This window comes from Neoarius graeffei, chromosome 4, assembly GCF_027579695.1.
Source record: "Neoarius graeffei isolate fNeoGra1 chromosome 4, fNeoGra1.pri, whole genome shotgun sequence".
In the NCBI taxonomy this organism is placed as follows: Eukaryota; Metazoa; Chordata; class Actinopteri; order Siluriformes; family Ariidae; genus Neoarius; species Neoarius graeffei.
In genome coordinates, this window is record NC_083572.1 from 76,906,787 (window position 1) to 76,922,709 (window position 15,923).

Below are 15,923 nucleotides of genomic sequence, written 5' to 3' on the forward strand. Positions count from 1 at the left end.
ATCCAGAGTGACATACAACATACTCAGAGCAGCCTAGGGAGCAGATGGGGGTTGGGTGTCTTACTCAACCATTCCTGCTGGTCCAGGGAATCAAACCAGCAACCTTATGATCCCAAAGCTGCTTCGCTAAGCATTAGGCCATGGCTTCCCCCCATGTTTAGGGAACCTGGGGCCGGTTGCATAAGCATAGCCATTCACTTAAGCTTATGGCAAACAGTTAGTCAGACTAAACATGCCTCAACATGACTGTTGCAAAAAACAAGCTCATGACTGTCTTTAGTAAGACAGACTACTTTGCATTACTTTGTGAAACAAGACACTTACCAAGTCTGAACAAAATGGCCGACAGTGGGCGCTTGACACGCTTTTCTTTGGCAGAAAATATCTGAATTTTGGAAGAATATAACAACAAATCCAGCAATGACAACACAAATAATAAAAACACGAGGCTTGGCGCACAATAACAGAAAAAGCTAAGAGTGTTAATCTGTCAGTAGCTCAAATATGGTACAAGAGGCAAAAAATGAGTTATATGAGTGTATAAACTCAAGCCACAGGAGGCGGTCCAAGTACAAAATAGAGGAGAACAACAGAATTGATGTTTAAACTATATGGTGATGAATCTCCAGTGTTTTGGGCATTCCTTCAGGGGGAGCAAGAGTGGAGTCACGGCCAGGCCAACAGTAAATACATCACCTCAGACGGCTTGCTCCACAGCTCTGTTTGGACAATAGAAGCTTTGTAGTAAGTCAAGATGAAGAGGTCGCAGAGAATGACAACCAAACAGCACACAGTGGCGAGTAAGCTCACAGTCACAGAGTTGCAAACACATCTTTCATAGAAAACTCATGTTACAAAGTAGCAATGAATATGCTGTACGCTGAGCAACATGCTAAAACACTTAATGTGGAAAAAGATTAATGTGGCTTAAAAGTAGACGACCTTTTGATTTCATAAAACCGGTAAAATTTAGTTCCCTCTGAAATTTGGTCATTGTGATAAATGTGTCTCATCTCATCTCATTATCTCTAGCCGCTTTATCCTTCTACAGGGTCGCAGGCAAGCTGGAGCCTATCCCAGCTGACTACGGGTGAAAGGCGGGGTACACCCTGGACAAGTCGCCAGGTCATCACAGGGCTGACACATAGACACAGACAACCATTCACACTCACATTCACACCTATGGTCAATTTAGAGTCACCAGTTAACCTAACCTGCATGTCTTTGGACTGTGGGGGAAACCGGAGCACCTGGAGGAAACCCACGCGGACACGGGGAGAACATGCAAACTCCACACAGAAAGGCCCTCGCCGGCCCCGGGGCTCCAACCCAGGACCTTCTTGCTGTGAGGCGACAGCGCTAACCACTACACCACCGTGCCGCCCCGTGATAAATGTGTATTTCTGTAATATCTAAAAAAAAAAACAGGCTATTCTGTGGCTGGGAAGTTATTTAATTTGAAGGGATTCCCTAGCAAATAATGTGCATGAAATTGTTCGCTTCGCGCAGTCAAATAGACAGAAGATGACCTTTTGGCATCGTCTTCTTCTTCTTTTGGGTTTTATGGCAGCTGGCATCCAGTGTTGCATTACTGCCATCTACAGGTTTACCTTGACCGTGCACTGACAGTTACATCATTCTGTCCCTAAACGAACAGCTGATCACACCGAGGTGCTCGCTGACCGCCGATATTTATTAGTTTGGTCCTGCGTTTCCTTTCCTTCGCAACATAATGTCTTTTCTTCTTGCCTTCTGTTACTGTAGTCGGTCTTTCACGTTTTATTCGCACACTCACGTCCTCCATTGTTCTCTCCTTGTGTTAAAGCCCACCATGTGATGCATGATGTAGTATCTTGAATTGGGTCATGGTGAAGCAGGAAAAAATAGCAGAGAATTTAGGGCCACATGGCTCTAAATTCATTAATTGTTCTATTTTTTTTAAACTAATAAAATTGGAACTCTGTGATTTGAATTCAGTAGCTTTCAGTTCACAAAACAAAAATAACTGGGTGTCAAGGAAAATTCTTTTTATGACCTACACTTGAAAAATCTGAAAGGCAGTCTACCTTTAATGTTCCAAAATAGTGATCACTGATCAGTTTCTCTCTTTATCTTACATTAAGCATTTTCCTCTTATGTTAAGCTTTTTCCTTAGAATGGGCTTAATGTAAGCTAAAGTCCATACTCCTAGGATTTTATTTTATAACATGTGGACATGTTTATGATGATCTGAGATAAATTTGGTAATCTCTGCACATTGTCTAGGGTGGCATGGTGGTGCAGTGGTTAGCACTGTTGCATCACAGGAAGAAGGGTTGTGGGTTCGAGCCTTGCAGCTTACTCAGGCTGCCACTGTATGGAGTTTGGGTGTTCTCCCTGTGTGGATTTCCAAACACATGGCTACTCTAATGGCCCTTTTCCACTACCCTTTTTCAGCTCACTTCAGCCCGACACGGCTTGCGTTTCGACTACTTCAGAACAGCACGACTCAGCTCGCTTCAGCCCTGCTTAGCACCCAAAACTCGCACGGTTTTGGAGTGGGGCTGAAGCGAGCCAAACCGAGCTGAGTGGGGCTGGGGGCGTGAGCAGACACTCCCCTGTGCACTGATTGGTGAGGAGGAGTGTCCTCACATGCCCACACACGCCCCGCGAGCACGCTGGGATCTGTAAACACCGTAAACCCGGAAGAAGAAGAATTACGAATTACGAGAATTTCTGAAGCCTTATGCGCCTCGCCTCATCTATACGCTCTTGCCAGTATCTGTTGGCGTTGTCGGTGACAACAAGCCACAGAACCAAGACCAGCAACACTAACGACTCCATGTCCTCCATGTTTATTGTTTACTATCCAGGTCGTGAGACTACCGCTTAAAAGATCACTGATGTCACTGTTTGCGCCGCTTAACGACATCACGTGACGTCCACCCACTTTCGCTAACTCCACCCAATGTGTCCACCCACTTCCAGCCAGCACGGTTCAGCGCGGTTGTAGTCGAAATGCAACTCCAACAGCCCCACTCAGCTCGACTCAGCACGGCACGGCTCAGCCCGACTCAGCCGCGTTTGTAGTGGAAAAGCGGCATTAGTGTCCTGTCCAAGGTGTACCCTGCCTCTTGCCTGAAATTAGCTGGGATTGGAGCACAGGTCACATTAAGTTTTTTCCATGTTATGTATTTTACAATGTCTCTCCTCTTATTTCTTTTCTGGTCAGCAAGTGCTAGTATTCAGAAAATGTTGTAGCACAGTGTGACACAAATGCATGGCTTCGAAGCCAACTTTTTTTTCCCCAGTAGGTCATGCAAAATGGTCTCACTGTCCAGCCGTGACTGTTGCTAATTGTCTATGTGCTAAATTCAATATCACAAAATTTGCTCAATAATAGCTTGATAATACTATTCTGTTCTGTTCTATTTATTTATTAATAGAGATGATTTTGGGCAACAGTAACATCAGTGGGGCATGTGTAGTGTCCAGGAAAGAAAGACTTGCTCCAAGGAAGAACATCAGCATGAGCCAAATCATGGAAAAGCAATATAAAGTGCTATCACTGTAAGAGATTGAAATAAATTTAGAAATAGAAAAACTGCAGCTGGAGAAAGCAAAGCTAAAGTTAGCGCTACAGAGACTCGAGCATGAGCTATAGATCTCACTGTAGCCCAGAAAAGTCAATAATTCATCATATAATTTTCCTTCTGAATGTAATGATTTGAATGCTTTATATAAAAGTGCTGTTTATTACACAGTATTTACATGAATTTAATTGCATTTAAATGATTTAAATTAAAATTATTTATCAAACAGCTCATTGTTATCATTCTCTCAGTCAAGTTAAACATTTCCAGATGGGAGATGGCTTACACGTTCCATCATGTTCAGAGCAAATCCGACTTTATTCCTATCGTGTTGCTATATTGTCTCAAAACACTAAACAGTGAAAAGAACAATGCACAAAACATAAACAAAATGACAATAGTTTTGACACATTAGATAAAATAAATGATGTTTGTATTGCTCTTTCATAAACCCAAAGATTAATATCTGCCACTGTATATTTAAGTTATTCCACAAAATCGACTCGTACATGAACTGATAGTGGAATTCTATCCACATTCACTGGACTTTGAGAAACAGAACATTTTTATTTTTATTCTTTGAAAATTCATTAAATAAAAACTTTATACAAAACGTCCAACAAAATAATTTATGACCATCAAATACTTTCATTCCATATTTTGTTGCCGTTTTTTGGGGGTGGTGGTGGTTTTCGAGTAGAGTTTTTATTTCATCCTCGGTTGGTTCAGCAAAACGCTCTGCCATTTTGTTTTTTTCTACTCACAGTATATGAGCTGATATCCTAGTAGTAGAGTAGCCAATCAGAGCGCACGATTGCTCATATCCAGTGAATGTGGATAGAATAATTTGATTAGTCAACAATAACAATCAAAGCCACTTTTATGCAACTAGCTCAACTAACAGTTAGTTGTTTCCCTGGCCACATAGAATGTAGGTAAAAGTTAGCCTTGGGGTAGGGAGTCTTACTTTTTTGGTCTTAAATTAAACTGGTTGAAGGTTTTATGCAACTGACTGTAAAAAGGTAAGGCCAGTCTTAAAGGAAAATCTTAGACACCTGACTTCTAAGACTAGTCTAAACCAGTTTTATGCAACTAGCCCCTGAACTCAATCATTGATGGATGTGGGTGGTGGGGTGGGGTGTGGCAGGTGTCCACATACTTTTGCCCATCTAGTGTATTGTAAAAATCTCATCTCATTTCATTATCTCTGGCCGCTTTATCCTGTTCTACAGGGTCGCAGGCAAGCTGGAGCCTATCCCAGCTGACTACGGGCGAAAGGCGTGGTACACCCTGGACAAGTCGCCAGGTCATCACAGAGCTGACACTGATAGACACAGACAACCATTCACACTCACATTCACACCTACGGTCAATTTAGAGTGACCAGTTAACCTAACCTGCATGTCTTTGGACTGTGGGGGAAACCGGAGCACCCGGAGGAAACCCACACGGACAGGGGGAGAACATGCAAACTCCACACAGAAAGAACCTCGCCGGCCACGGGGCTCGAACCCGGACCTTCTCGCTGTGAGGCGACAGCGCTAACCACTACACCACCATGCCGCCCATATTGTAAAAATGTAGACAAATAAATACTGTAGGCTGTTTAAACTCTTTTTTTTTGTTTTTTAAATTTGCATGAGGATTATGGCTGAGGCCTTTAGTTTGACACATGGATTTGAATGAATGTATGTGATAATGGGGAAAAAGGCTTGAAAAAGGATTGAGGAAAGCATTATGGGGTGTAGTCAACCACAAAACCTCCCTAAATCCAGCCCTGAGTTTGCACTTAAAAATATAAGCTGTAAACTTGAACTGCAAGTGCACAAAACTGCTCCATAAAATATACTCAGTTTTGTTTGCAGTTGTATCAACGAGGAATAGCCAGATTTATGGAGAATGTAAATTGCCAAAAGGGGATATGTTTTTGAAAATCTTGTACGCACAAGTTATTATCTTGTGCATGCAAGTTACAGCAAAATAATGTGTGCACAAGATAATAATTTGTATGCACAAGATAGATAGATAGATAGATAGATAGATAGATAGATAGATAGATAGATAGATAGATAGATAGATAGATAGATAGATAGATAGATAGATAGATAGATAGATAGAACCAACCTTTGAGGACTTCAGGGGCTCCTTTCAGAATAAACCAGATACTGTTGGTGATAAATTAATACATTTTGGATTCAGCCCATCACGACAACAATGAGGTTCACTGAAGAACACTCCTCGATTAATCTCTGTGTAAAGATATTTATGCCTACATACATGTTACAAATATTTTCAATTCCCCCCTCCCAAAAAAAAAAAATACTGTATAAGGCTGAAAAACATTGTCATTTTATATCTAATCCATCCTCATGAGTGCATCCCAGTGAAGCCTGGACTGGAAAAGACAGCATTGTGGCTGCACACATTTTAGCGAGCTCTTTATTTAGATAAGCACTTAAAATGCAATAAAGGATAAAGATAAAAAGGAAATGAAACTGTTAATGTTTACGCTGGTCACCACAGCTGCTGCCACAGAGGAACTAGATTCTTTACTACTCAGCAGGCCCTGATTAGCACCACGTGCTGCCCCAGGGTGACCACACCTCAAGCGCTCACAACAAAAAAGTGAGGCTATGTATGAAAAGCACTGCAACAGTGAGGTTCACTGATTTGCATACACCTATGTTAAATGCCAAGCTATCATACTCTGTATACATCCTATAGACAGACATAAGGAATATATGAAATAATACTGTGGCAACATCATAGATTTACATACAGTAGGTCTACAGTATATAAAAATGCCAAACCACTATAAAGAGAATAAGCTTACTAACAATCAGCAGTGTGTCTAAATTCAAGGTAGACTTGATAGGTCAACTATTAGCTGAGTTCTGAAGAATTGCATAGTGCCAGTAAGCTAACAGGCTGTACAATCGTCCTACAAATTTCAGACATACAGTAAATTATGTTATAGTCAGAGGTGGACAAAGTACCCAACTTCATTACTGAAGTCAAAGTACAGATCCCACTAGTCAAATGTTACTCCGATACAAGTGAAAGTTATACAGTCAAGTTTTTACTTAAGTTAAAGTACTGAAGTACTTGCTTTTAAAAATATTTAAGTATTAAAAGTACAACCCCGATTCCAAAAAAGTTGGGACAAAGTACAAATTGTAAATAAAAATGGAATGCAATGATGTGGAAGTTTCAAAATTCCATATTTTATTCAGAATAGAACATAGATGACATATCAAATGTTTAAACTGAGAAAATGTATCATTTAAAGAGAAAAATTAGGTGATTTTAAATTTCATGACAACACCACTTCTCAAAAAAGTTGGGACAAGGCCATGTTTACCACTGTGAGACATCCCCTTTTCTCTTTACAACAGTCTGTAAACGTCTGGGGACTGAGGAGACAAGTTGCTCAAGTTTAGGGATAGGAATGTTAACCCGTTCTTGTCTAAAGTAGGATTCTAGTTGCTCAACTGTCTTAGGTCTTTTTTGTCGTATCTTCCATTTTATGATGCGCCAAATGTTTTCTATGGGTGAAAGATCTGGACTGCAGGCTGGCCAGTTCAGTACCCGGACCCTTCTTCTACGCAGCCATGATGCTGTAATTGATGCAGTATGTGATTTGGCATTGTCATGTTGGAAAATGCAAGGTCTTCCCTGAAAGAGACGTCATCTGGATGGGAGCATATATTGCTCTAGAACCTGGATATACCTTTCAACATTGATGGTGTCTTTCCAGATGTGTAAGCTGCCCATGCCACACGCACTAATGCAACCCCATACCATCAGAGATGCAGGCTTCTGAACTGAGCGCTGATAACAACTTGGGTCGTCCTTCTCCTCTTTAGTCCGAATGACACGGCGTCCCTGATTTCCATAAAGAACTTCAAATTTTGATTCGTCTGACCACAGAACAGTTTTCCATTTTGCCACAGTCCATTTTAAATGAGCCTTGGCCCAGAGAAGATGTCTGCGCTTCTGGATCATGTTTAGATACGGCTTCTTCTTTGAACTATAGAGTTTTAGCTGGCAACGGCAGATGGTACGGTGAATTGTGTTCACAGATAATGTTCTCTGGAAATATTCCTGAGCCCATTTTGTGATTTCCAATACAGAAGCATGCCTGTATGTGATGCAGTGCCGTCTAAGGGCCCGAAGATCACGGGCATCCAGTATGGTTTTCCGCCCTTGACCCTTACGCACAGAGATTCTTCCAGATTCTCTGAATCTTTTGATGATATTATGCACTGTAGATGATGATATGTTCAAACTCTGCAATTTTACACTGTCGAACTCCTTTCTGATATTGCTCCACTATTTGTCGGCACAGAATTAGGGGGATTGGTGATCCTCTTCCCATCTTTACTTCTGAGAGCCGCTGCCACTCCAAGATGCTCTTTTTATACCCAGTCATGTTAATGACCTATTGCCAGTTGACCTAATGAGTTGCAATTTGGTCCTCCAGCTGTTTCTTTTTTGTACCTTTAACTTTTCCAGCCTCTTATTGCCCCTGTCCCAACTTTTTTGAGATGTGTTGCTGTCATGAAATTTCAAATGAGCCGATATTTGGCATGAAATTTCAAAATGTCTCACTTTCGACATTTGCATGGATTAAAGCAAAAAAAAAAAATCATCTGACTGAAAAAAAAAGCTCCATGTCGTTGGCCCCTACCACGTCAGTGATGCATCAAATTTTAAACGCCATGTTGTCCATTATCCCCTAGGCCCCTACTTATAGTACATTTACATAATTTTAACAATGACTAAAGCTAAGGCAAGACTTGACCATTGTCATTACTGGCTATTCATGATGAAACATCAAGTTTTCAGCACAAAGTGCAAATTTATTTCAACAATACTTTAGTAATGCACAACAGTGGTTAAGAGAAAAATGCAAGTGCAGTCGAACTTGAACCATGCTTTCAAAAGGGTGGAACAGAAAGAAAAATAAGAAAATCTGTTGAAATAAAGCTAGGAAACAAGAAAAGTAAAGTGAAAGTTCACTTTTTCTGCTTCTTCGCAGTGAAGCCAAAGGCATCTAGTTTGGCAACACCTGATGCCTGTTTTTGTTTCTTTTTCCTTGGCACAGCAGCAGGAGCTTGCCATTATCGCCCATTTCATTTCGCCAAGCCCATCTCCACTTATTCTTTACCGTTTTGTCGATGTCTGACACATCTGTGCCTTCATTTAAAAGAAGCGCGTCCATGCTGGCAAAACCAAAAGTTATTTGATGCACTCTAGTGATGGAAATCGAAGGGCCTATGTCAGGTGAAATATGGCCTTATACGCAGTACTCGAGTTGAGGGGGGGATGTGGGGGGAGGCATACCCCTTCTGAAATAAAAATCTCAAATCATCCCCCTTATAAAACGGCCATCCCCCCCATCACATCCCTTGGGCCATTTTACCAATTAATGTGGAAATTAGCCTACTATTATTTTAACAAATATTACTACTATTTCAACATTAGAGGCTTTGCACAGTGATAGCCTACATGTAGCCAGATAAAAAAGACGCATATTTATTTATTCGGTTGCACCTCTCATTCACACCTATACGGAGGTTTCAGTCACTGAAAACAGCTACTTTCGCAAACTCTGGGCAGAGTGGAGATTTCTGAAAATTCCATCTTCAGACACGCATGTAAATCGGGAAAACGAAGCAACAGTGGGCGAGAGGGCGCGCGTGAATATAATGAGTCATAGGTGTAAATCTTTCACCGAATGCCAATTGTCCCGGTTCTTCATGAAATCGCACGCGCACACACAAATTCATCAGGTTAACTTTCAAATAACTGTTCTTGTGCACTTGCGACACCGGAGCCACTTTCCTGAATTTTGAGCTTCGGAGTATTTGCTTCTTTATCTATTTAATCAATGAATTTATTTGTCACATACATTAAATTACTAATGTAAAACATTAGTAGCCTATTTAAGCAATAGCTGTTTTCTCCACTGTTTTCCGACCTTTTGTGCTTAGTGAATGAGACACTTCATTACACTCCACTGACCGACTTCCAATTCCGGACTTTTTTGAAAATGTAAAATATAGGCCTACGAGATGTTTTTTGGGACTTAATTCGCATTGCTCCTTCACTATTAATTTTTGAGACTGATGAGGCACTAAATACTGTGGAATTATTTTCTCCTTACTATGAAGTTTGGCATCTTAAACAAGTGTCGGGAAATCTTGCAGCCCGACTCTGCAGCCTCCAATGTTTAAGCGAACTGCTGAAACCATAATGTTTAAAGATTAAATCGTAGGCTAATCAAACCGAAGAAAAACACAGCCTTTCCAGAATGTTGTGTGCCAAAGCCTGTTTAACCTACAAAAGGCTTAATAGCATACTGTAGATCTTGCTGCGGCTTCAACAGGGCTGTTTAGATTTTTCACCTGATCGCCTTTCAATAGGCAAATATTATTATTATTATTATTATTATTATTACTACAATAGGCCTAGTATTAGTAGTAGGCAAGTAGTTGCCTAGTAGTAGGACAGCCAGATTGTTTCATCAGTGGAGCCGCCGTTAAAAGGAAACTGATGCGGAGCGCCGCGGCTCGCCTCGGGGTGAATCGCGTCCCGAGGCGCGGGGCTGGCCCGCCCTGGCAGCGCTGGTTCATTGGGGAGAGGGCAGAGGTCACTGGCTGCCAAGTTTGGGGAGGCTGGGACCTCCCCTGGCCGAGTTACGAGTGTGCAAAGTCGGGCTGAAGCCGCCAATAGAAACAAAACTCAAGCCGAGCACCACGGCTCGCTGCCTACGCCGAGCCTCCCCGGGACTAGACAGTAGCGGAGGCTGTATTTATTTATTTAGGCCTATCTAGTGCAACAACTTATTCCTTTACATATACTCAAACATAGCACAAGAAAGGGTTCAACAACAGGCAATCACAGCAGCTTGGTGAAGTTCTAAATCACATCGGTGTCAGACCTATGGGCCTACCCCCGCCCCCCCCCCCCCCCCCCCCCCCCTTTTTCCTCGGATCTGCATCACTCTCATTATTGACCTTTAGTGCTCCCAGTTGACAGAAATCTGTCGTAGCGACGGAAAACTTTAATCCATGCATTTGATATGCTGTCTACTTTCTATTGTGAATACAATATCAGTTTTTGAGATTTGTAAATTATTGCATTCCATTTTTATTTACAATTTGTACTTTGTCCCAACTTTTTTGGAATCGGGGTTGTACATTTTCTGTCAACACATTGTTGTATTATTGCCACAACGCTTACAAAACCTAATGCCGTTACCAAAGACAGAAATGTGAATTCACAAAATGAATGCATGCTGTGCCATTATGGTGGTTTAACGTTAAGCTAGCTAGTCAGTGAAGTTCCACCTGACATGCTAGCAAACTCTTTTCAAACTCAAAATCATATTGGGTAGCTAATGCTACTAGAAAAGAAAGCTTTCTACATTCTGTTTATATGGCAAGATTATGCTAAAACATATTTCTGAAAGGACTTCAGATAAGTTAACGTTATTCATGTTAACGTAACTCCGTTTTTACATGCTAACTAACAGTGTCCAAGTTAACTAGCTATGTGTTAACGTTAGCCGTGGACAAGGCTATGGCAACTCGATGGGCAAATCCATACAAAGTTATTTGACTAACCAGACTGCATAGCTATTGCAACGTTATCGATAGCTCTAAAAGCACAGACAACTTTGTTGCAAGCCTTCTCTTGGAATAAAACATTTATATACCTCAAGATGCTTCCGGAGGTTGGACAGCGAGTTTTTGTAGACCGTGATGTGGTTCGTTTTCGGCAAACAAAGCAAACATTTAAAATGAAACGAATCTTTAATCCTTTCAGAAAACTGAAACATGGGTTCATGGGCCATGTTTCTGCATTCTCCAGAAGAACCACCTCATTCCATTCTGCCATCAACTGATCAAGTTCAAATAACACTGCTGAGAAATCACTGAACTTGATTTTATAGTCTATGGATGTGACGGGATCCTAGTGATTACTGATAGGCTCTCAGTGTCACCTGTGAAAAAAACAATCACGTTTTAGAAAAGAAAAGAAAAAAACATCCACTTTCAAAGCTGCTTCATAGTAACTAGTAATGAGGACCTTGATAGAAATGTAGTGGAGTGAAAAGTACGATATTTGCCTTTCAAATGTAGTGAAGTTAAAATCATAAGTTGCCAAAAAAAATACTCAAGTAAAGTACAGATACTCAAAAAGTGTACTTAAGTACAGTTCTCAAGTAAATGTACTTTGTTACTGTCCACCTCTGGTTATAGTGTACGCAAACCACCACAAAAGATCTTTTATAATTTTTTAATGATTGGACTTTGGATTTTCAGTTTTCTTGTTGGTGACCCTTTAAATTTGTGTCTTTTCATATTGAAGTTTGGATGGTGATTTTTTTCTTTAAAGTCCTTCTCGTATTGACAGCTCAGTTCATGCTTTGTAGTGTAACTAACAAAATCCATGAAGACAAAGGGATATGACTGCCTTTCATACCCAACATACAGATGGCTTCAAACAATCTTCTGCATTAAAAACAACCTGTTGTAGTTGATTGATTATAATACATTATGTACATGAACTTCAGATGCAAGGGTGGCACGGTGGTGTAGTGGTTAGCACTGTCGCCTCACAGCAAGAAGGTTCTGGGTTCGAGCCCAGTGGCCAGCGAGGCCCTTTCTGTGTGGAGTTTGCATGTTCTCCCCGTGTCTGCGTGGGTTTCCTCCGGGTGCTCTGTTTTCCCGCACAGTCCAAAGACATGCAGATTAGGCTAATTGGCGGCTCTAAATTGACCATAGGTGTGAATGTGAGTGTGAATGGTTGTCTGTGTCTATGTGTCAGCCCTGCAATGGCCTGGCGACTTGTCCGGGGTGTGCCCTGCCTCTCGCCCGTGGTTGGCTGGGGTGGGCTCTGGCTTGCCTGCAGCCCTGTGGGACAGGATGGGCGGCTACAGATGATGGATGGAACTTCAGATGCGTTGGTACCCCCTAGTGGTTGGTGTCCTTGGGTATTCACCACTGGTCTGTATGTAAAATATCTGGATGGCTCATTGGCCAGACAGAATGAAGCCGTCTGGCCGCCATATTACCACACACATTGGATCGGTACGATTGTATCTCTGCCTCGGAAGCTACACAAAACTGGACAAGTTATTCATCTAATTGTTGACAAAAATCACAAACTGGACATGTTGTTTATACATGAATGTGTATGTATGTCAGCATGTGAATGGTTGATTTTTTGGGGTGTTTGTGTTTTAACCATAATTCAATACATTTTATTATCATGGATACATTCAGGAAGATTACTGCAGATTTTATAATCCATCCATCCATTATCTATAATCACTTATCCTGTGCAGGGTTGCGGGCAAGCTGGAGCCTACCCCAGCTGACTACGGGCGAAAGGTGGGGTACACCCTGGACAAGTTGCCAGGTCATCACAGGGCTGACACATAGAGACAAACAACCATTCACACTCACATTCACACCTACGGTCAATTTAGAGTCACCAGTTAACCTAACCTCAGTGGCGGTTCTAGACCAAAATTACTAGGGGGGCCGAGGTGGGGCCAGTGTTTTTTCAGGGGGGCACATATGGACAAAACATGGCAATATTTAAGCGTTCAAAATGTTTAGTTTAGTTTATTTAAAACCAAAACAAAATACATTGAGCATAAATACAATGAGATAAACATTCTGTCTCAATAGCCTAAACATAAAATAAATTGTGCTCAATAAATCTTAAAACCATGTTTCTCTTTTTTGTAAAATAAGATTTCTATTTTTGCATACAATGAACCTTTTCTTCAGATGTGGCTGCACTGGAGTGTCGTCCAAGCACTTGCTGATATCTGGAGAAAGATGAATACAGTAAATATGAGAGTGCTACTGAGAACAACATTTATTTATCATTATTCATTTATTAATTTATTATTATATCTATTATTTATATTTTATATTTATTAATTATTATTCAGACTTCACACTTTCAGGGTAGGCTATATGAATTGTAGGCCAACACTGCTCACACACATGCATTTGTTCAACATCACAAACCTGATGGTGCTGTACTTGATATGCATGGTGAATCTGGTTGTCCCAATGACTCGTTGGGTTGTCCCTCAATCTGATCCTGAATGTCTTCATCCTCACTCTCAGATTGCCTTTCAGATGCCTCACTTTCCACCTCTCCAACCACCACCTCTGGCTCTCTCTCCACCTCTGGCTCTCTCTCCTCTTTCTTAATCTTCATCTTCCTTACTCTCTCTATGTTGCTTTTTGCTAATAGGGGCAAAAAAGGACATAATGTCCTTCTTGCTCCTTTTCATGATGATAGCCTACAGTAGGTCTATACTAAAAAGTAAACGGAGAGGAATGTAGCCTCTACATATCACAAGGCCATCCGAGTTTTACAAGAAGGTTAAACACTGTCGGTTATTTTACCCATTTCCCAAAAATATTAAGTTAGGCTACTTATTGCTGTGCAACGCACTTTTAAGAAAGCGCAATAAAACGGATTTATTATTGTAGTGAACAACAACAGTAAAACACGGATATGTGCAAACACTGATGTTATAAAATTGAATAATTTTCCTTACCTTCGCCTCTTTGCAATAGCCTAGTTCTTGCAGGGCTGCAGCTGTTATCTCTCACGTCCAAAGTTTACAATTCGCGCTGCTGTGGGTCTTTCTGCTGCAGGTAACAGTGTGCGTGTAGCGCTTTAAGGAGTCCGTGTAGAACACTCCGTCATGTCAGTTCCGATCTTCGAGCCAGCGCACGTCGAAATTAATAAAGCTTATTATCTGTTCAGCACAGGGGCCACAACAGGGGCCAGGAGCAATTTTACAGGGGCACTGGCCCCCCCTGGCCCCCGTTTAAAACCGCCTATGCCTAACCTGCATGTCTTTGGACTGTGGGGGAAACCGGAGCACCCGGAGGAAACCCACGCGGACATGGGGAGAACATGCAAACTCCACACAGAAAGGGCCTCGCCGGCCGCTGGGCTCGAACCCGGACCTTCTTGCTGTGAGACGACAGCGCTAACCACTACACCACCATGCCACCCTTATTTATAACGATACCAAACAAAAATAAGATCAATATAACAATAAGATAAAAAAGTCAATGTGTATGAAAGAAAATGAGATGTTAGTGTGAGCAATGACGAATGATCTATAAGTTACTGAACTCTGTCAGGATCGATTCACGTGTGATGTGAATTATATGACCAATAAATACTGTTAAGTCATGAGTGTGAGAATGAAGTCCATCCATCCATCACCGCTTATCATGTGAGAATGAAGTGAAAATGGCAAATAATATGAGAAAATAATCCTGTTTAAACAACCATCGTAAAGAAAACGGAAGAAGAAATATACGATAAAGAAAAATACACTGCATCAGAGAAAAACTGAAATAATCTCCATAAAAATAATTGTAGTAGTAAAAGAGCTGTTCAAAAAAAATTATCAGAGACTGGGACTTTTCTTCCCTCCATTCCGGTGTCACGGTCTGAATTTCAGCATGTCAAAATTTCACCGTGACACCACAGAACCTGTTCTACCATATGGTACCGGGTGAATACTCAAGGACACCAACCACTAGGGGGCACCAACCACTGAGCTCCATGTAAAATAGCTGACGCGCTCATTGTCCAGTCCGTGCTGTACAGACGAGTGAAACCGTCTGGCCGCCATATTACCACGCACATCGTGTGTGTTTGGCTTATGTGTTAAACCAAATTTGCCCCCAAAAAAGTATTTCCTAACTTATTTCCCTTTGTATTACTTCCTCTTATTTTCTCAACTTTGCCCACATTCCTTATATATCTTTGTAGCGCGCCCCTTCACTGTTTTTCCTTCCCTTTTCCAGTTAGACAACCTTTATTGCCATTCAGTATGCAACAAGTGTACACAATAAATTTGGCTCAGCACAGAATTAAATATGAAGTGCATTGAATTAAATTATGCAGCAGCAAAAATATTATAACATGCAATATTCAGACCCTCCAGGATTTCGCGATGTTGCGATTTGCAACTTCAACGCAAATTCAACCAATCCCCGCGAATTCAGGGCGGTGTTGCAATTATATCCAATCACCGCAACCTTCCCGCAAATTTGACCAATCGTTGGCGTCGTCTTGAGGTGACGTCGACAAACTACCTTCCGCCTTACTTCCGTGTATTGAGGTATTTCACTCACGTGACCAAGTCATGTGATGCTGCCATTTTGGACGGCACGGCTCGAATCAGTTTGAATGCGAGGAAGGCGACAAACGAAAAACATAAAAGAAAAAGGAGCGAGATGCAGAAAACACCTTCACTATCCAGCGACGTAGGGCATTTACAGGGCG